Source organism: Protopterus annectens, chromosome 6.part1, assembly GCF_019279795.1.
Source record: "Protopterus annectens isolate FY-2018-M chromosome 6.part1, PAN1.0, whole genome shotgun sequence".
Lineage (NCBI taxonomy): Eukaryota > Metazoa > Chordata > Ceratodontiformes > Protopteridae > Protopterus > Protopterus annectens.
In genome coordinates, this window is record NC_056738.1 from 450,522,557 (window position 1) to 450,545,881 (window position 23,325).

Below are 23,325 nucleotides of genomic sequence, written 5' to 3' on the forward strand. Positions count from 1 at the left end.
TATATCGGACATTTAGAGACAATTACCTCTGGGAATGTTTGGGGTTATCAAAAAGTACTAGAGAATCATCAGAAAATCTATGTAGAAGATTCTATAGGAATGAGAAGTGTATTGATTGGTTCTTTGACAGAGCAGCTAATGCATGGAACAGACTACCAAATTACATTAAAGCAAGCAGTAGTTCTGATATTTTTAAGAATAGCCTGGACACTTATTATGAGAACAACTGTTTTAGTATATTGGCAATCATTAATCCCCATGCTTGAAATAGTTGTTTGTATGCATGTATGATGCCCTGCGATCTAAAAATTAAGAATCCTTAAGGTGTTGACATCACAACTGAGTAGTTGGTGAATGTTATTCTACAGAGAAGTCTAGGAATTTTGGCTTAGTAATCTAAATCTCCTAATGCTTTATTGGTCGATTTCTTTCTGCATCTTTCTTGTTATACATTCATATTGACCCGTGGAAGAGTGGATAGGTGCTTCCTTGTATTCCAAGAACCATTACTGCAATCATCAGAAAAGTGAGGCTGTAAATATGAAAAGAGGGGCTACATAAATCTGAGGTTGGGGTATGCTGTAGCGTTAGACCCTACTCTGCAGTACAGCAATCTTGCAGTGAGTGCATATATGTAACAGAGGTGGAGTGGTACAGTTCCTCCTACTGGGAAGTGCACACAGGGGGTAAAGTCCCTCTGCAAAAATGTTTTAAAGGTGTTACAGTGCATTTCACCATTGTCTATATTCTCTGAAATCACATCTTATGATTGTAACTTTAAGTCCTGCAGTTTCGAATTTGTAGATTTCCATAAGGGAGTAGTGGGGGTGTATCTTGTTTAGAAGCTGATAAGTTGTTTAGCATTCTAACTTACTACTAGCATGCATGGAAAGGGAGGCTGTTTGTTGTCATCATCTATAGCTGGTGAGAAGTTGTCATTTCTGATCTGTCTAATGAGGCTTCATTTGTATATTGATGGTGTTGGGCAAACATATGCTGGCTGTTGCATTGTGCTACCTGGATGCAGGCTCAGATGACATTTTGTGAACCTGAGGATAGCCTTCTGCTCTACCCTCTGAGGTAAGAGTGCAAGCCATTGGCTATTTGTCCAAAAAGCTGTGGCCATGCCTTTAAATACTTGGACTATTACCTGAACCGCTGTTACCTTGGCTACAGACAATAGCCACAGTCATACTACCAGAGTCCTCAGGTCAGTCTTACATGGAAATGCTTCACAATGACAATACAGAACATAAAATAATGCAAACTAAACAGACATTTATTTGCTTGCTTGTTCATAAATACATAACCTTGATATTAGTCTTTAATAAAGATTTGACCCTTTTGACAGTAACTTCACGGTCTGGGATAGGGTCAGCTCCCAGATATGTACTTTTTTTTGAACATCGCAGAACATCAGGTGTGCTGGTGATCATTCTGTGCCAATGTATAAAATAGCTAAAACCGGAATAGCTCTACATTGAGGTGGAATGAGTACTATGCACAGGGAGGTACACTCCATGATCATGTTGCTGGGAAGAGTCTCCATCAGCTGAAATGAGACAAAGGAAGTTATTGTAATCAGATTCTTCAAGCAAAGCAGGGCCATCTGCTTACATCACAACTAAAGCTGATTCCAATATCATAATAATGTCTGGAAGCACTGACTGAAACATATTCTCAGGTAGTGTCAACACAGCTATAATTCAGGCTCCATATCAGTTATATTATCATTTATTAGAAAATTAGAAATAAATTGCTCTTTTCCTTTATTATTTGTGAAAATATTGGACAGTTTTTATTTCTTTTTTAGAAGTATATTTCTAATTTTGTTACAGGATGAAATTATTATTGATTAAAATCCTTCATTGTTTAAAGAGACAATGTGCTCTTTCCATTTGGATCCACATTTCTCTGATTTCTAAAATGCAGAGCCAGCAAAATGTCTTCTTGCTATAAGCATATTAAAAAACAATGCAGAATTTAATATAGCTTTGTAAGAATAGTTTACATCAAAGTATAGCATGATGAGCTTACTCATATCTGCCTCTTTATCCTGCTGTCTTTTACATTTTAAATTATGTTTTTTAATTTAACATCAAGACATGATGTGACTCTGTCAAAGGACAAGGAATCACTCCCCCAAAAATGATGAAAAAGATGAAATGATTCCAAAAGAAAGCTTGTTCATGATATATGGAAAGAACTGCTACACAAGGCTTCCTGGACTTTGACTGAAATATGTACAATTCTGCATATTTTCTTTGAAATTCTAAACGGTGTAAGAGACTAAGTATAAAATGCCATTATGTGGCTATAAACTTGAATGTATATTCCTAAGTTATCTGCCTGAAAGTGACAGCTATTACATTGGAGACTTTGCAGCTTACTAAAGAGGTCTTCCTTCACAAAAGGCTTACAAAGGCTACATTGAATTCTACAAACCGTCTCTCTAAGCACCTAGTATCACTATTCCCTACCAGCTATGCTGTGCCTTGCTCTGTAAGACCAGACCAAGGTTTAGGGCAGGCATGCGATAAGATGATACTAGCACATACAAGTAGACACTGTACAGAGTAATGCACGTACATACATAGGACACACAAAAAAGTATTCAGTATAGCAATATATGAATATATGACACTCTTACACATAGTACAGTCCTTTTACTTCCCATATAGACACATATGTCCTATATGCTCACCTCCTAACACTCAGACATGTATATTTTCGTAAATGCTAGCTCTTACATTACATATTTCAGCATTACTCCTCTTTGCCAAAAACATGGTAGAAGCACCAAGAGTTGTGCAAATGGATGTTTCAACTAAAGATATCAACCAGGAATCTACTTTAATTTAAGGTCAGGGTCCCAGTACTGAAAAACAAAAACACAGCTGGAAGACAATGTGATTCTAAAGCACGCAATGCAAATGACACAGTCTGCAGAGGTCCAGTACTGCCAAAGTATGACTGCACTACTCTGCCCAGTGTCATTATTTGTTAAAGATAGCTAATTATACTTGGCACACAACTGTCCATAGTGCATCAACATAAGCATCCTTATGATTGTAAATGCTAACTCAGTGGATGTACTTTAAATGTCCTGGAAACAGAGGCTCTATACTTGCATCAGATTGGCATGCAGATCTATTCTATAAGCTGATTTGTGCTTGCTGATATTTAGATGCCATACATAATGGAATTCATTTGTGTTGCAAATTGTAAAAATGTATTACGTCCCATACATAATGAAACTCATTTGTGTTGGAAATTGTAGAATTGTACTATGTTACATAATTGATGGAACTCATTTGCATTACATGTTTTAGAACTGCATTTTGCATCAACTGTCTGCTTTTTTTTGTCTGTTATTTCAGTACTGGGCTCCTGACCTTCTATTAAAGTATATTCGATTGATATCTTTAGTTGCCACATCCATTTGCAGGCCTCTTGGTACATCTACTGTGTGCTTCACTTCTCCCACAATATTATTACTAATGATGTTTTCAGTTGTGTCAGCAATACAGGGAACTGTTTTGTCTCATCAGTAGGCCTTGAAAGCACTACTCTGTCTTTTTAGAACTGATCCCTCTGCATATTTTGATATTTGTCAATATTTCTTGCCTGGCTTCTAATTTGTTTCATTATCTGTAAAACAAAAAGCTGTGTTTACCTTCTTAGTAATGCTTCCAAAGTACTACTGTAAGAGAGATTATGAGAGGGTCTCAGAACATAACCAGGAAACAGTAAAGGTCCTCATTAGGTCATTGTTCCTACCCACCAACAGCATGTAAGGGAAGTTAACTTTTCATGTAGGTCAGGCTACAGATATAAATAAAAAAGGCATAAGAGGTCCATAAAACAGTTTAAAATTGAGGCATAATTTTTTTACTCCACCCCCCCCCCCAAATCAAGTTCCCATCCACTGTAGGGCCATTCATTTCTCCTTACTACCTCCACGTTATCCAGGCAGTATGACATAATGCCTGTTATGTAAGTGAATTGAAGATGCATTCTTATATTTGACAATTTAAGTGATGTGTGCAAGGATTGTACTTGGGTGTCCCACAGATGGCATCCCTACAGCAGGACCCTTTATAACAGCAAAACACAGCACTGCAGAAACCAAAGACCCCTCTGTAGAAAATGTTAAAAATATCCAAACAAACAGCAGCAGGGTCACCATGACAAAAAGCATAAAATAATTTATTAGTAACAGGATAAGTGCTTTCAGAAAATAATTTCCTTCACCAGATCCTACCATTAACTGACATGCATATAACTATATATACTACTTTTAAAATGTCATAAGCCAATCAGCAGAACTCAAATGGCCCATGCAGTTTCCTGGTGAATCACAGAACAGCCGATGTCATTTCCTGATATATCATAGCGCATTCTCAATACAAATAAAAATATACATATGTGAAAACACATACTAAAATATGTATAAAATATGAAAGCATATAAATGACATAACCATAACACATAAAAATTGTATAAAACTTCATAAATGTGTTTAACATAACCAGATCACAGTCTTTGAGCTTTCAGCACAGGTTTCAAAGGAATAAAAGCATTTAAACCTGGCAGAACATGCACACGCAGTTCTGCTATCCAATAAGTTTCCCTTACCTCAGTGGCATTTTGCAAATCTCCACCCCCTAATGTTACTGTTGATAGTATCTATGGCCATAAAGGAAAAGCTATGATCAGAGTAAAGTGCTACATGTTGAAACAATGCATTGTGTTCTAAACTGTTAGGTATAGCATACTGATGTTGTAAAATTTGTTGTTTAAACATCTAGTTCATTTTACCTACATAAAAACAAGTGCAATGGTTGCACTTAGCAATATATATATCACATTTCTAGTAGTGCATGTAGCATATCCTTTATAAAAATAAACCTTGTGTGTACTTGGATGTGCAGCAGAACCCTTACCAACACCCTCCTCCTCCCAAGGTGTGTGCAGCATCAATGTCTCATCTTTCTACTAGCCATGCTTCTAATCAATGTCTCATCTTTCTACTAGCCATGCTTCTAATCAATGTCTCATCTTTCTACTAGCCATGCTTCTAATCAGTCTCATCTTTCTACTAGCCATATGGTGCTGCAACACTGATACATACCTTTTATATGTATTCGTATAGATCAACCAGATAAATTATTAAAAATCTTTAGGTAAAGCTTATTGTTTTCAAGGTGGTATGTACTCCAATGCAATTTAACTTTTGCATATTTCACATTGTTAGAAATTTAGCTACTCTTTCAAATGTGGAATTACTGGACAGTCTTGTATTTGGTCCAGGTTAATCTAAATTAGCAACATGTTTTAACCTTTAACATTTTCCCCTTCTATGAATTGCCCATTTTATTCAGTTTGGATGATTGGTTCATCTATCGCATTTGAAACATAGATGATATCTAGACAACCATTCACCAAGGATCTACTGATGCTTTTCTAAAGCACGATGAAGTACATATCTAGTCCCCTCTTAACACCTGAGATTTAGCTGTGGATTTAATAAAGTGACAGCAACATTTTGTGTGTGTGTTTTTATATTTACATCTATATCTATCTATCTATCTATCTATCTATCTATCTATCTCTCTCTCTATATATATATCTGTGTGTGTGTGTGTGTGTGTGTGTGTGTGTGTGTGTGTGTGTGTGTGTGTGTGTGTGTGTGTAGATATATAGCTACACAGATGCACACACATACAATCTCTCTCTCTCTCTCTCTCTATATATATATATATATATATATATATATATATATATATAAAACATTTTTTTTTTGTTTTTGTTCTTGTCATAATCAGCAAAGGTAGACTTTGTTTCTTCCTGGTTACATAATAAAGGATACCATTTAAGCAGTTGCTCTTGTCAGTAGTAATATTTCATGTGAAATCATTTAATGCTGAGGGCTTTCACCTTTCTCTCTCTCTCTCTCTCTCTCTCTCTCTCTCAGTGTCTTCAGTATTGGAGGTGATATTAGTAAGCCTCACTAGCTTGTATCTGAAAACTATATGAACAAAGTAAGGGTTGCCTTGATGTGGCAACCTCAGGTCTGTTTAATCTTCCTACCACTTTACTGTAAATTACCAGCCTGCAGTGCTGCATGCAAATACTCAGGCAAAAAGGTACAAATACTCAGGCTAACAAGTTACAAATACACTGTAGGTACATGAGTGCTGTTAAGGAGTAACTAAAAAGTGACAAAACATAAACATTCATCACCTTTTACAGACACCAGAACTGAAGAACACAGATGCTTAAACATTCAGCAATTTCATCTGTTCCAATAAGGGTGGGGGGCTATCAACAGGACCAGGGCAGACAGCCTACACTTACGCTTGTGCATGAGATGATAGAGATAATAAATGCCACAGAGCATGGAGTATATAATAAATGCCACAGATCATAGGGTATATAATAAATGCCACAGAGCATGGAGTATATAATAAATGCCACAGATCATGGGGTATATAATAAATGCCACAGAGCATGGAGTATATAATAAATGCCACAGATCATGAAGTATATAATAAATACCACAGAGCATGGGGTATATAATAAATGCCACAGAGCATGGTGTATGTAATAAATGCCACAGAGCATGGGGTATCAGCAGATGAAGTCAGTGAGTCTTTTGCTGAGTTTTGTATGTTGATGGATGTGGAACTCTGGGGAGAAATAATCCTGAGACAGGCAAAGGATGGAGAATGTAGCAAAATGTTACAAATAGTCAGAAAGCTTAACATCTTGACACATATGCATATATAATTTTAACATCTGTCTAACTCTGTGATGGTCAGCACGTGTAATGCATTACAAATGACCACTTACTTTCCTCATCTTTTTATTTAAAACTCCAGGCTTACCTATACACTGTAGTTCATTCCTGTTAAACAGTTGTATTTCCAATCAACAATAAAGTAGCCTATTAGTCAATTCACTCTTTTATAAAATCATTTAGAATCAGCATGCATTTAAAAACAGGAAATGTTATGTACTATATAAAACAGCTTAATGAATCTACTTGCAATGAACGTGAAGCTAGCACTCTGAAATTCAAGATTTGAATTATTTGCATTTTCATATAACCAATTACATCTTTTAAGTTATGTTTTCTGCTCACCCATGGAGTATGCTAGACAGAACACTATCAGTTTTTAGGCAGAACCATTGCACAGGCAAATGATTTGTATTTTGTTATTCAGGAAAATATTAATGTGTAATCATATAGTTTTCACTATATTTTTGGGGGGATCTAAAATGATCACAGCAGAATTACAATTTAGAGACGAGATATGCAGCTTTCTGCACAGCATGGTCTGCGTACTATGAGCGATATTTGAAAGTTTTAACATCTGTCTGTCAGATCTGGGTATGGAGTATGTGTATTCAGATAGAAAAAAAATGCTTTATGGTTTATACTTGACTTGGCTTATGCACGCTGCTGTTTGACTTTTGCACTGAGGGATTATTTGCTTATTGAACTGTATATGCTCTGTGCTGCCTTCTTTAATCATTTTCATGCTACTGGCAATGATTGATTTTTGTACATGTGCTTATTGCTTACTGTTTCCTTCTCTCCCTATGTCCCTGAGATAATTTATCTGGAACATAACTATTTATATTTGTGTGTCTCCCTGACAAAACAATTCTAAATAAACACTTTGTACTTCCATTGAGGCATATTCTGCCTGTAGTTTTCATACAAGTAACAAAAATAAGTAAATAAACATAAATAATACTCCAAGCAGGACTCGCTGCAACAGTCAGCAAATAGATTTTTACTCCATACAACAAAGCCAGTAGAAGAAGGTAGCAAAAGAAAGCATTTCCAAAGATATTATTTGAAACTGGGGACAATAGTTAACAGAAAATAAAAGTCTTTCATTGATGAAAAGTTTCATGGCCACGAATAACGGCTTAGTCTTCATTGGAAAAAACTACGCACATGCACACATGCACACACCTGCACATATATGTATCAGTATGTGGGTGTGTATAGTGTGCTGACTTTCCTTGAACAATGCCGCCATTCACAATGTTGAACCAAAAACACATGGGTTAAGCAACAACCTCAGCACATGAAAAACTAAAAGTAAATAATAAAAAAAAAAAAAACATTATTTTTGTGGGGGGGGGACAGACACCCCTGCACCCCTCATATACCCTGTTAAATATGTATACTAACTGTGAATAGCCAGTGGAGTCTCTTAGGGTTCTGTGCTGGGACCTCTCCTGTTTGGCATTTACTTTTTTGAAGTAAAAGCATATACCAAAGGGCTCTGGCTAACTAGGTTTGCAAATGACTGCAAGCTAGGAGCAGTCATTGAATCCTCAAATGACTTAGCCATTCTGCAGGAAGATTTGTGCCAAATAAATAACTGGTGACAAAATCATGAATTGAAACTAAATGACAAAAAATGCATTACTGTATCCTCTGGCAAGCCATTTATCCCAGGGACCTACCACATTAAGATATGCCCCTGAGAGCTGACCCACTTGTTCAGGATATGGTAACTTATGTGAATAGTGACCTAACTTTTGATCAGTTTGTGCCCATTATTGTAAGAAAATTCTTCTGCACTGCAGATCATAAACAAAGGGACTGTGTCTGTATCTAGGTATGCCATTACCCCCACCCCTTTATTCGGCCCTCATCATGCCATTCATTGAAGATAATCCTCCCTTTGGCATGTATTTGTCCACATACATGAAATAACATTAACACCCAGAGAGGTACCTTACTAAAAGGATACAAGGCCTAAACAACATGTCTTACATGGACCAGCTCAAAGCACTTCACTGTGCTTGACAATGATATCCTACAGACTGCTAAGAGGTGACCTGTCTCTGGCATACATTGCATCCTTCAACCCAATACTGATGGATCTATCACACATCAGCAAGTCAAATGGCATCATAAATATTCAGTCTAGGGATATAAACCTTATCTGAACCAATAACAGAATGGTTTGGAAGGAAAGGAATATTTCACAGAGGATACCACTGCTCTGGAACAGAGTTGCCATCCACATAAAACAAAGTAAATCCCTGTCCATACTCAAGAGCAACTTGGATCTATGGATGGGAAACAGAATATTTACTCCATGACTGCCCCCTGTAACTAATCTTGGACAGAGGCAGCTCCTAAATGCTTTATCCCATGCATATGTTTCCTAAATTATCCACGATATGACGCCAGTTTTTCTCATTAGGAGCAATATATAATTACTGACCATGGGATGGGTAAGGTCACTCTCTAACCAAATGGGATAGGTTAACTTGAGCACAAAAAGGGAAACTGGCACTCAAGGGAAGCTAGCCTAGAACTTACCTATGGGCTTATGAGATTGCACATGTTTGGGGTTAGGGCATATTTCCCAACACGAAAATTGTTTACTGTTGTACACTTGTTGATCACCTGAGAAGTCAACAAAACTTTGGCAACTAAACAAATGTCAACCAAAACTAAAGTTGGCATAATTAACTACCACAGGAGAAAGTATAACACACAGATAAACAAAAAATAGCTGTTGAAGGCACAAACCCCAAACAATGCTCTTTTGTTTAAGAACATCTTTATTAAGCTCTTTTCATCCAGATAGTGCTTGAACTTCATCAGATACATTCTAACTCAAAATCCACTCTTTAAAATAGTTCATGACTGTGTCATGTGATCAAACTGTGCAAATTTGCTTCCCCTTAAGTTAAAGTGATACACATAATAAAAATGCATTAAAATACTAAATTTCTTCTAAAATGTTTGACATTATCAAATTTCTTCATTCCAACTATATACAATACACTCTATAGTTCATCACATATACTTAACACACATACTACAAGTATAAAATATAAAATATGAAATGTATCTTTCCAGACTTTTAAGTTTAAGAACACTTAAAATCGAACACATCTCATTTATTCCAGGGTAATGGCATGCATCCAGCTGGAGCTGTCATAATAATTCAAGCTTTTGTAGATTCAATGAGTGTGCCCCCCCTCCAACCCAATGAATATTTATACTTAGATGTAAACCTGAGAAATGACAGGAACCAACAATGTTATACAGCTACAATTTTCCAAAAGGAAACATATTCAAATGCTTTTCTACACTTTTCCAGTTGTCACCCATATTACCAAAAACATTCAGTGGTTAAGGGACAGCTGGTAAGAGCTGCCCAGATGACAACATTGGATTCTGATTTTATGACAGAGTGTAACAAGCTCAGGGACATGTTTCTTAAATGAGGATATCCTGACCAGATGATTAGCCAACTGACAGAAGAAGTAAAATTAAAAAGATCTAATAGTGTTTAGAAACAACTTAGAATTAGCAATCTCAGAAGAAAATGAAGCTGCAGAAGAAACTACTGGAGTATCCCTTGTAAGATACAGATTTATTACAACATATAGTGTAGACATGACGTATATAAGAAGCATTATGTGTAAAAACTGGAATGTAATTAAAATTGGTACATCTTTGGTAAATACATTTATGGAGGTCCCCAGTTTGTTTTCAGAAGGGGTAGGAACATTAAAGACATATTAAGTAAAGGTTGCTCACAACAGGTTAAACAACCAGGGATGTCCAAGTGTAACATATGCAACTATTGCAAATATGTGGAGACAGGCACAACATTTAAAATAAGGGACATAAAGTACTAACTAGAAAAGAAATTCAACTGCACATCAAGAATGGTGGTGTACTTAGCTATATGCCAAAGCTGTCATGCATTTTACATCAGAAAAAATGACAGGAGGTTTAAAGACAGAATATACGAACATGTGTATATCATTAATTGGCAGAAACAAGAGAACGCCTTAGCTAGACACAATATAGAAAATGAAAACCCCCAGTTTAAATTCAAATGTATTGATCAAGTGACAACCGACATTGGGGGGGGGGGGCTCACTCATTGAATCTAGAAAAGCTTGCATTATTATGGCAACTCTGGCTGGATGCCTGCCATTACCTTGGAATAAAAGAGATGTGTTCGATTTTAAGTGTTCTTAAACTTAAAAGTCTGGAAAGATAAATGTCATACTTTATATTTTATACTTGTAGTACGTGTGTTAAGTATATGTGATGAAATATAGAGTCTATTGTATACAGTAGGAATGAAGAAATTTGATAATGTCGAACTTTTTAGAAGAAATTTAGTATGTGAATTCATTTTTATTATGTGTATCACCTTAACTTAAGGGGAAGCAAATTTGCACAGTTTGATCACATGACATAGTCATGAACTATTTTAAAGAGTGGATTTTGAGTTAGAATGCATCTGATGAAGTTCAAGCACTATCAAGATGAAAAGCATTTAATAAAGACGTTCTTAAACTACAGAGTATCATTTGGGGTCTGTGCCTTCAACAGCTATTTTTTGTTTATCTGATAATTAACTACCACCATATATATAGATATACATATCCACACACATACATACACCATGCATCCATAGGTATGCGGTCTTTGCATCAACATCTCACCACTTTAAGTGCATTATATTTTATGTCAGCATGTATGCCTCATGTCAGGATTTGACATTGTGTAGGTGGATGCAAAAGAACTGACAAATCTTGTGTTTCATTGTCAGATAAGTGAATGTGTTTACTGTTATACATAAACCATACTATGGAACTTTCAAATAACTTTATTCCATCTATTGCTGATCTGTAACTATCACACCATGAAACTCCTAGACTATGTAACATTGAGAAAAAATGAGTGGTTCAGTGAGGTAGATGCTCAGCTATATTCTGTTGAAAATTTGCCAGCAATTAATGAGTTCCATGTGCACATATCTTTTGGTTTTACAATAACCTCCTTAGTACGAGAAAAACAATTAAAATTTAAAACAACCATAATTTTGTCTACATCAGTACTTGTGTACACTGTAAGCTATTTAAATTCAAACTGCATAAGCACATTTTAAATATCTGGCTGGTGGTAAATTCATAACCATCACATATGGAGGTAGTTAGCTCATAATATTTCATTTAATTATCACATTATAGTTTTGTAACTTTTATATGATCCTATGTTTCCTTAAAAGAAGTTTGGTTGAAGTTCCTCAAATGCTGGTGAAATCCTTCCATTATAAATGTCAATGTTGTTTATTCTGTTACCCAGACTAGGTGCATGTGGCATACAAGTCTTTTTCTAAGTGATAAACCGGTAGCTTCGGTGTGATTAAATGACTTGCTGTGTATCGCCAAGAGTAGGAGGGAAAGCATTTTCATTCTATACTGGCCGCACTATTTAATCACCTACTCAACAATAGTAAAAGGGTCTTGTAATGCTGTGGGGAATTGCCAGCGCTGCAAACAATATCCAGTGGGAATAAAGTCAGCGACTGTCTGTATTTGTACTTGTTCTCATTTTATATATTTTGGGAAAAAGAACTGTAATTGTCTGCATTACTAAACATAAGGCAGTGTGCATCTGACACAATGCATGGATTTGGAATGAGACTCCGGTATGTCTACAAGTGTTCCTTTTTTAATTTATCCAAGCCTTTTGGATTTCTAATAGCATGAAAGGAATGGACCTCATTCCTAAGTCAAAGTGTAATTAAAGTTCATGAAATTAGAATTGTTTCAATCACTGATGTTAGCCAGAAGTGCTGTTTGCAACTTCCGCAAAGTGCCCAGTAATGATGCCTGCAAATTGGTACAGAGTTATATGTATTGATAACACATCTAAGTATGATTGTAAATTCTTTTTTATAAGACCCATTGCTCCTGATACTATTAGAACTGTCTGGGTAACCTTCTTCCACATTGCCATTGTTTCTGCCTGCAAATTCTAATATTTTATGACTTTGTGTCTCTGTACATAAGACACTGTACTTACTGAGTGTAGTAATTTCAATGATCAATGCTACTTACGTCTCCTTTTCATGGACTAATATATCTGGTTTTCTCATGTCTATTTTTTGAACTGTTGGTAATGGGTGATCCCATGTGATATACACTTCATCATTTATTATAATGCTTTATGGCTTCTGTTTCCAGTGTTTTTCAGCTGCTTCATTATTATAATATTTGCAAAATCCCCAATGCAACAGTCTTGCCATATTATTATGCATTTCATTATACAGTCCTTCTGCCATTAGTATACCACAACCAGCAACAAGTGTGTGGCTGGCTCTAGTTCTATTTACAAAACCTACATTTGTCTGTGACTCCATTTTATAATGGATTTTGTAAACCAATGTGTATGTAGTCCACTATCTTGGGCCACTAATATTAACCTTTCATCTTTTGGTTTAAATTCATCTGTCATTAATCATTCTTGCATTCGACCCTGATTAACATGAGGTTGTCCCAAGAGTTTTCTATACTTGCACTGTATTTATGTATTTTCCACATTTCTTGCCTTCTCAACTGATCCTTCATCTTATATTCTTTCATTTGTTTTTTGGCACATTGCTGTCTAATTTTTATCTACTTCTGTTTTGATTTTCATTCCTGTTTGACACTGATATGCTTCTGCTTAATTAAGCAGGGAAGTCATCTTAGGCTTATTCTCCTTAAGTTTCAAAGCTTTCACAACATTTGGGTCTTGTGAGGTCAGCAGATATATATGTAGTCCCATGATTGCAGATCTATACATGTAATCAATTTTGAGGAGGCCCATACCTCCTTCAGAACGGGGAATATACAGTCTTGGCATACACTGATTTTTATAAGTCATTTGACGAGCATGAAGCATCCTTCTGTTTTCCTGTCCAACTTCTCCAACACCTTTTAGTGCCAGTCAGCCATTCCAAACCTGTAAGTCAGGAAGTCAGGACAGAAAGTGCAAATTTTTTTATAGCTTGTACTCTGTTCCTAGATGTTACCCCTGTTTTTGGTATTAATTTTAGTTTTTTAAAATATTTCTTACTAAGTTTTATTCACTTTTGTTCATGCTTCATTGTTGATCCTTCATCAATTTCCAAATATTTATACACTCTCTCTTGCTCAAGTTATTTTATGTCGCATTCCTATCCAAAACCTGATATTTTTTGGTGCTGCAGCTTTTCTGCTTTAAAGGTTGTTTTTGCACATTTATCAAGACCAAATGGAATTCTTATATCATTTGAAAAAAATTTGATCACTTGCAGTTGTGCTTTCAGTTCCACATCTCATGAACTATACCGCTTTATATCATCTTTAAAAAGAAGATGAGAAGTCTTTACACGTTCTTGTTTTCTGGGAGCCATATTGTAGCCATGACCTAATCTGTTCAGTAGACAGCATAATGGGTTAAGGGCAAGACAAAAGAGCAGCGGTGACAAAGAGTCGCCCTGGAATACACCCTTTGAATTTTTATCCCCGGAATAATAATTTGTCATTTATCATGGCTTAACTGCAAAGTGGTTTGCCACTGTTTCATGGTCGCTATAATGTAATCAATCAGTGTAGGGTGTATGTTATACATTTTTAAGCACTTTTTTATCCATGAATGTGGGATGCTGTCAAATGCTTTTTTGTAGTCTATCCATGCCGTACTTAGATTCTTCCCCCCTTTACAGTTCTCCATTATGATTTGATTTAACTACAAATGATCCTTTATTCCATATGACTTTCTTTTGTTACCCTTTTGTTCTATTGCCATGATTGAGTTTTCTTTTAAGTGACTATGAACTATGTTGGCATCAGTTCCACTGTATGGAAAGCAAGTTACTGGTCTATAGATTTTAGGATAGCTTGCAGCTTCACTGTTAAGTAGGAGCATTGTTAACCAGGTTGGTGTCTGTTCAGGGTTTCCATACAAATAGTTCTTACTCATGGCTAAATCTTCATGCAAAGATGTTAATACTTTTAGCTAGAAGTTAGGTACTGCATCTGGGCCTGGGGTTTTCCATTTAAGAACTTTTCTTAATTTTGTTTCAATCTCTCTGGTCATTTCTTCATCCCATTTCATATCCTGTACATTTGAACTTATTATTTTTTTGTTTACTTCTTCTATCCATTTGCATCTTTATTATGTCCCACAAGATCTTCATAGATATTTCTCCAAAATGTATCGATTTCTTCCTTTTTTTGTTAGTGTTTCTATTCCTTTTGCCTTGTTTCCCAATTTTCTATAAAACTTTTTGGGTCATCAATGAATTGCTTCTTTTTACTTTATATTTATCTGCATATCTTCTAGGTTTTTTCTCCCTGTGCTGATATTTTTAGTTTATTATTTTGCAATAGTGCGTGATACAGCCTGATCTGTTCTGATACAGCCCATTGCTTTGATCACGTCTTTCTTTCTGAGCATTTTTCTTGATCTGTTCCCTCTTTTAACAGTGACACCTCTTGTTTTGCTTTATAGTTTTCTCTATTCAATACTTCCATGATGGCACTTGATTTCTCCCCTTCCTTTCCCTTACTGCCCTGTGTCTTTGTAATAAAGCTTTATCTGTTATTAATTTAGCTGCACAGTAATATATCCTATTTACAGTTCTAATGCCTCTGTTCATTTGTTTTATCAAACTATTGACTTTCTGTAGTCTATTTCTTTCACTGGTCTTAATATGTCTGTGCATCTCTATTAAATCAAGCAACTCTTTTCTTAGAAAAAGTTCTTCTAAACTGAGGGCACATTCTTTGTTCTCCATTTCCTGCAGGCATTCTATAGAAAGTTCCACAACATCTTCCTTTGCCACATTCTCTTCAGTTTCATCCTGTGTCATCTGTTGCTCTTTCATATGGGAACTCACTGGCGTATCACTCTACAACATTGACTGCATCAGGGTTGCCACGTTTCCTCTTCCTTCCCTTGCTGTGTAACTCCAATGGAAATTTTGCACTGATTTCTAGTGGAAGGCTCCAAAGTATTCTCATATGGTAACATCAGATGTTTCCCGTTCCACTGGTTTGTCCTTAATTTGGGGATCCATTGCTCTATCCTGCTGTGATGTTATCAAAAAAGAAGTTATGTCTTACCATAATGTTCCATCTGTATTGTTGATCCTCGTCCACTCATTACATATGGGTTACTGTTCCGATATCGGAACCGAGCCGGCCATATATCAAGCTTGTGTCAGCGATAAACTCTCGAGCTAAGCAATCTCTTACCCATAATCCCCCTCTCCCTGTTACCTCAGATTGAATTTGCAAGTCAGAAAAAGGTAGAGGCTATCTCTGGTCAAATGACCTAAAGAGAAGGATGGTGAGATCCACTAGAAGCCACAGGAGGAGGAAGGGAGGGTCGTAATGAGTGGACGAGGATCAACAACACAGATGGAACGTTATGGTAAGACATAACTTTACCTGATATTGTTAATCCTCGTCCACTTCCTTACGTATGGGCAGAGTCCCCAGCTACCTCTATTCCTGGGAGGCTTTCATGGAAGGACATTCCTGAGCACCATAGAATCAAATGATGCTCTTCCCCTGGAGGCCAAGTCCAACTTGTAATTATTGATAAAGGTATGAGGAGTAACCTAAGTTGCAGCTGCACAGATGTCATGTAAAGAAGCTCTGGCATGGAAGGCAGCAGAAGTTGCCACTGACCTTGTTGAATGAGCCTTGATGGTAGTTGGCAAAGAAGTACTGTGTATCAAATAAATAAGGGTCACAGTGTCTTTTAACCATCTAGCCAATGTGACCTTAGCAACAGCACATCCTATTCTAGATCCAGAAAAAGCAAAGAATAACTGGTCTGATTTATGGAAAGATTTAGTCCTTTGCAAATAGAAATGGAGTTGTCTGTGTATGTCTAGGGTATGTAGGCAGTACTCTCCCTCATTAGAATGGTCAGGAAAAAACACTAGCAATTCAATAGTCTGATTAATAGACATTTCAGAAATGACTTTTGGCAAGAAGGAAGGGTTAGTTCTTAAGGATACCCTGTCTGGATGAAAAATCAAGTATGGACTCTTTGTACATAGGGCCTGAAGCTCAGAGATACGTCTGGCAGAAGTAATAGCGACCAAAAACAAGGTCTTCCACGACAGATATTTGAGGTTGCATGAAGCAACTGGTTCAAAATGGGGCAGTGTCAGAGCTTGAATAACTAAAGATAAATCACAAGGTTGAATAGGTTCCCTGAAAGGGGGTTTCAGATGATTCACACCCTTTATGAAGACTTTACATAACTTGTGAGACATGAGGGAAGAGTCTTGGACATTCTCGTGGAAATTAGAGATCCCAGCCAAATGTACTCTAATGGTAGATGCTGACAGCCCTGATTGAAATAGGGCGGTTAGATATTCGAGTACCATCGACACCGGTGCTGAAAAGGGTTCAATTTCCTTATCATTCAGCCAACAGGTAAATCTTTTCTATTTGCCTAGATAAGTCATTCTACTGGAGGGCTTATGAGATGCAATAAGAATGTCCCGTACTTGTGAGGAAAGTTCATTTTGCCTGGCAATCAAGGGAATCAGGGATATGTAAAAGGGTTTTTTTATGTTTTTTACTAGAGATAAGAAGATATTATATGTATTTATATTTTTTTCCTTTAGTAGTAGTATTTGTTAGTTTTTTTTGTGGTTAGTCTTGATCTTGTTTTTTTTATATATATGTCGGATCGGATATTTCTTTTTCTTTTTATGTAATTATATGTTGTGATACATAAACTGAAATAAAGAATATTTGGAAAAAAAAAAGGGAATTGGAGGAGCCAAGCTGTGAGCTTCAGACTGTGCAGGTTGGGGTGAATCAGATTCTGCAGATGGGAGATCAACTACGAGGTTGGATGAAGAATCCATGGTTGATCTAGCAGGTGAGGCCACAGAAAGGGGAACCAAATCTGACTAGGCCAATATGGAGCAATAAGGATCACTTTGCTCTTCAATCGACGGGCTTTCTTTAGAAACTGGGGAATGAGGGGAGTGGGTGGGAAGGCATAAAGAAGACCCGAGGGCCAATCGTGAACTAGAGCATCCCTGGGTGACTGTCCCAGAGGGGGAATCAGGGCAAAGTAGTTGCTGCATTTGAAGTTGGTTGGGGATGCAAAGAGGTCGCAGCATGGATGGCCCCAATGGTGGAAGATCTCTGCCATTATGAGAGGATTCAGGGACCACTCATGAGGTTGAAGAATGCACCTGCTGAGTCTGTCTGCTATCACGTTGGAACTCCCAGGAATGTGCATTGCTAGAAGAAAGCGGTTGGTAGCCATCACCCATTGCCATATCCTCATGGCCTCTCAACAGAAGGGGTAGGATTTGGTTCCGCCCTGTTTGTTGATGTACCAGACTACCACTATGCTGTCTGATTGTATCGCAATTGTCCCTGATGACAGCAAGGGATGGAATGCCTGCAATGCCAGAAGCACCGCTCTCAGCTCTTAAACATTTATATGCAGATGGGCCTCCACTTCGGACCAAGTGCCTTGGACTGTCTGACCCTGACATAGCCCTCCCCACCCTATCAGGGAGGTGTCTGTGGTCACTGAAGCCTTGGGGCTGCTGAGGGGAGTAGGGGTGAGACCATTGTGATGGGTTGTGGTTCAACCACCACTTTAGATCTTGTTTGTATCTCTGAGTTATGTGAATCTTGGCTGAAAGGTGAAGCTGAAAAGGATACCATTGGGTGAGCAGTAGCCATTGTAGAAGCCTCATGTGAAACCTGGCTAAGGGGATAATGGTGATGTAAGCTGCCATGGAGCCCAACAGCTGCAGGATTGAATGAGCTGTGGACTTTTCCATTGAGAGAACTGGTAACAGTTGCTGTCTGATTCTTGATATTCTGTGTTCCGGTATGGACGCTCTGCAAGTTTTTGAGTCCAAAATGACCCCTATGAATTTTGTGGACTGAGAAGGGGTGAGATTGGATTTCTGCCAGTTTATTGTTATGCCAACTTTTCGATAGTATTGAGAGAGTATGCCAGGGCTTCCTCCAATAGGTGTCTGGTGGGGGCAGAGAGGAGCCAGTCTAGATATGGAAAAACCTGAAAACCTTGAAGTTGCAGGTGAGCAGTGACAACTGTCATGCACTTTGTAAACACTCTGGGGGCTGTAGAGAGTCCAAAGGGCAGTACTCTGAACTGGTAATGACTGGCTCCTGCACAGAAGTGCAGTAATATTCTTGATGGTCTGTCCACCTTTATGTGGTAGTACGCATCCTGAAGATCTATCGAGCACATCCAATCATCTTTTTCCAAGAGAGGAATGATAGACTGTATAGTGACCATCCGAAATTTTTGCACACTCACAAATTTGTTTAGCACACTGAGATCCAAAATTGGTCTCCAGTCCCCGGTTTTCTTTGGCACCAAAAATAGTCTCGAGTAGAATCAGGATCCTGTCTGGTCTGTTGGGACTACTTGGATGACTCTTTGGTTTAGCAGCTTTGTAATCTCTAGAGCTGCTTCTTCCCTTTGACTGGGTGGAACATCGGGAAATCTTGATGGAGGGACAGGACAAAGTTCAAAGGGGATCTTGTAACCTCTGGTTATTATCCTTTGTACCCAAGAATCGTTGGTAATGGTTAGCCAGGCAGAAGGGTACAAAGAGAAACTTCCCCCAACCACTTCCAGAGGAAAGGGGTTGGGCCGCTCTTCAGGAGCACTGTTGGACTGCCCGGAGAAGGAATCTCTGGAACCCTGATTATGCGAACCCCCTCTGCCCCAAAAGGGGCATCTTCCTTGTGAGTTTACCCCTCTGCCCCTAGGGGAAAAATTGGCCTGTGTGTCACGGAAAGGACCCTGAGATTTTCCATACCACATCTTCCCGCTCTTTTGGTTGCTGGAGAAAGCATGTTGGGGGAACAATAATGGATACCTATGGCGGACAGGGTCTTACTGTCCTGTTCACCCCTGGCCAATGTAGTTTTGACTTTGGGTCCAAACAAGGAGGAGGACTCAATGGAAGCATTGAGAAAGGAAGCCTTGAAGGGTTCTGTGAAATTACATAAGCACATCCAGGCATGTCGTCTCAAAACAATGCCTGAACTCGCTGCTCTAGCCACTCCTTCTGATGCATGGGACACCAAGTGCATGGAGGAGTTCAAAATCGATTCAATAGTGGCCAGCTGAGAGGCCACTTTGTCACAGACCTCATCAGACATGGCACCTACCAAAGTTTCAGAGAGCTCAGATACTAGGTCTCTTTGAAGTCTGGTGAAGTGTGCCATATAATTCAGGGACCTGATAGCAAAGGTCGCTGATGCAAAGGTGCACTTCCCTATCCTATCCAATGCCCTGGACTCTTTGTTGGGTGGATGGACAGTCTGGCTTTCCTCTTCTGCCAGGTCTTTCTTAGTTGCGGCTGCCACCACCAGTGCATCTAAAGGGAGACCTTTAGACCAATGAGGTTCAGAAGCAGGGGGGACAAGATTTTTTCTGACCTCCGGGGAATGGCCTCAACTGTATCAGGGGTCTTCCATGCATGCTGCACAACGAGCCGGACCAGTTCGTCTGCAGGTGGGGTAACCCAGGAGGTAGGGGGCCGGGCGCGAAAAGCCTGCAGGAACACAGTCTCCTCAGAAGTCGGGTTAGAAGACTGCCATTCACCACTCTGTTTAAGGATTTCTAGGATATCACCAAAGGATACATCAGAAGGTGAACCATGGGACCCTTCCCCATCATCAAAGTCTGTGTCTGGGGGATTATTGTTATAAAATATAGTGGAAGAATATTGTGACCCTGGACTGTTGATCAGTGCTCTGCCCTGATAAATGATCATGAAGTGGTAGGTAAGTAGGTAAATAAATAAAGTAGTTATTGCTGTGGATTAAGAGGATGCTTATTAGAGAGGTTACGCTGACAGTAAATCATAGATGTTTTTATCAGTATGGATGCTGTGTTTCCCTTTTTAATAAACTTCAGCTACCCCTCCATCTCCTTAGAGACTTTATACATTCCCTAGAACATATGCCAAGAGATCTCTGGACTTCATAAATGCAAGCTATCTGGATCAGTTAGTCCCCCTAACTAGGGCAGACAAAATCCTGTATTTGGTCCTCATCAATATAGGATGTCTGTCCCTACCAGTTGTGATTCCCTCCCTCATTACAACAGTCCATAAATCAATCACAGTGACCATAAGACTGAAGCCAGTAGCATCCTCAAATACCCCTGAATTCAGAGACTATGTGAAAGCTAATTTATGAAAACTGAATAATGACCTAATTAAATTTAACACCCTCTCCAACATGATGACCCCCTGTATATGTAAAATTCTTTGCTGCCAAATTTTCTGCACATGTAAATAGCTGCATAGGTGTGTCTGTCCTCCTCTAAAGCAAATACAATGCCAAATTTAAAAATAACCCCCTGTGGTGGAACCCAAATATAAACAGGATCTACAATAAAATAAAAACTCTACATTGTACACATTAATAAATCTAACTATCAAGATTTCAAAAAAGCTCTTGTTTAACTTAACAATGAACTCCAATCCCCTGATGAAATCAACCAAAGATAGATATGAAGAAAAATAACCACTTGGGCAAAAGACAAACATCAAAATTTCTTAACTGTGTTAGAGACCTCAGAAATGATGCCCAGAACAGAACTGAGATAATTATTATTATATTTCTTGCTCAGACCAAGGACATAGTTCGTCAACTAGCAGATAAATTTATCTCAGACTTCACCAAACTAGATTCCCAGATCTCATACCCACATCTACAACCCATGGAATTCTGAAGAAAAAGTCCTCAAAGCACTTTCTAAGCCCCAAGAACACTGCTTCTATGGAGCCAGATAACATACCAGGTTGCCTCCTGACCAGCCTGAAACAGGACCTGTGAAAAACTCTGCTCAGTGTCAGTCTCTGAACAGATTCTGTCACGTACAAATAGAAGACAGCAACATTTTTCCCCTTTCACAAATGTGGGGCATCAATGGCCCTGTAAAATTAGAGACTCATATGTCCGACCAGCCTCCTATGTAAAGCTGTGGAGAGTATCATTATGTAATTAATAAATACGTTTGTAGGTAATCAATAGACTTTGGACCCAAGCCAGTTCAATTTTGTCAAGGGTAGATCCTGCCTTGTCTTTGTGAAGATTACTGCAGGAATGGATAAGGAAAAGTCTACACACACCACATATCCAGACCTCACAAAGGTGTTCAGCACCATCTCCCCCTAAGGTGTTGTTGCTAAAGTATCCCAGACAAATATTAATCTCTGTGTAACACATCGGATAGCAAGTTGTCTCACAAATAGAACCTAGGAAATTAGGGAGGATGACTCTACCTTCTCCAAAACACTTACTCGAGGTCAAAGATAATGTAAAGGGTTTATGGCTGACCAAGTATGCAGATGTCTGCAAACTTTGTGCCATCATAAACTCTCTCAAGGACACCAAAACTCCTCCTAGAGGGCTTTCCCAAGCAAATTGCTGGTATCATGACCATGGATTAAAACTAAATGCAAAGAAATGTACAACAGTTTCTTTGGCAATCATGATGTCCACTGTAGCCATCACATCAACAAAACGCCCCCGAAAACTGATTTTGTAATTAGGGACCCTGGAAGCTTTGTGGACAAAAAACTCCTTTTATCACCCTGTATCCATTATTGTAAAAAGGTCCTTTTTCGTTGTGCATCTTATTAGTAAAAGTATATCTAGGTCCAGGATTGTGAGCATCCCACTATACTTAACACTTAATATGCTAATAATTGAGTATAATGTATGTACTTGTCCAACCACTTAACTAGAACAACCACAATGCTTTCTCATCCAGAAAATCAAGGGCCTGAATCATAAAAACTACACTGACCATCTCAAACCCTTTTTACCCTCTTTTCAATCTCATACAAGCTGCTGAATGGCAATCTCTGACTCACATACAGAGCCTCAACATACTGTTGTTTCTGAGCTACTCCACACCCACAAGCCCTGTTGTGGACTCTCTTCCTCAATGTAAATATTACATTTTTGAGGGACAGATACGTCACAGAGAATAACACATCTTTGGAATAATCTTCCTGTTCACATAAAGCAAAGTGCTTCCCTTACCCTGTTCAAACGTAATCTGGACAAATAGATGGAAAATCCACAACTTTGCTCGTGAGTTAGCACCCTTGTCCCCTATGGATAGGAGTAATATGTAAATGTTCTACTCAGCTCTGGGTTATTTGTACTCAAATTACAAGGGCTATGAACTTCATGGGAATGTAGGGCTAGGCCTCCAACTATCGTCATGGGGCAATAGCCTAGTAAGTAGCAATGAACCTATTATTTGGACAGAGCTACTGTAAGTATTAGTGCAGGAAATTTCCAGGTGGGTCTGGTAAATGCAGTGGCTGGAATACTCTTAGGTTAGCTGTAAATTATATAGTAGTTTGAGTTGACGGTTTGGTTGAGTCAGATGGGAATTCAGAGTTTTTGTGCTGTGTTAAGTGAAAGTGATATATTCATATTGAG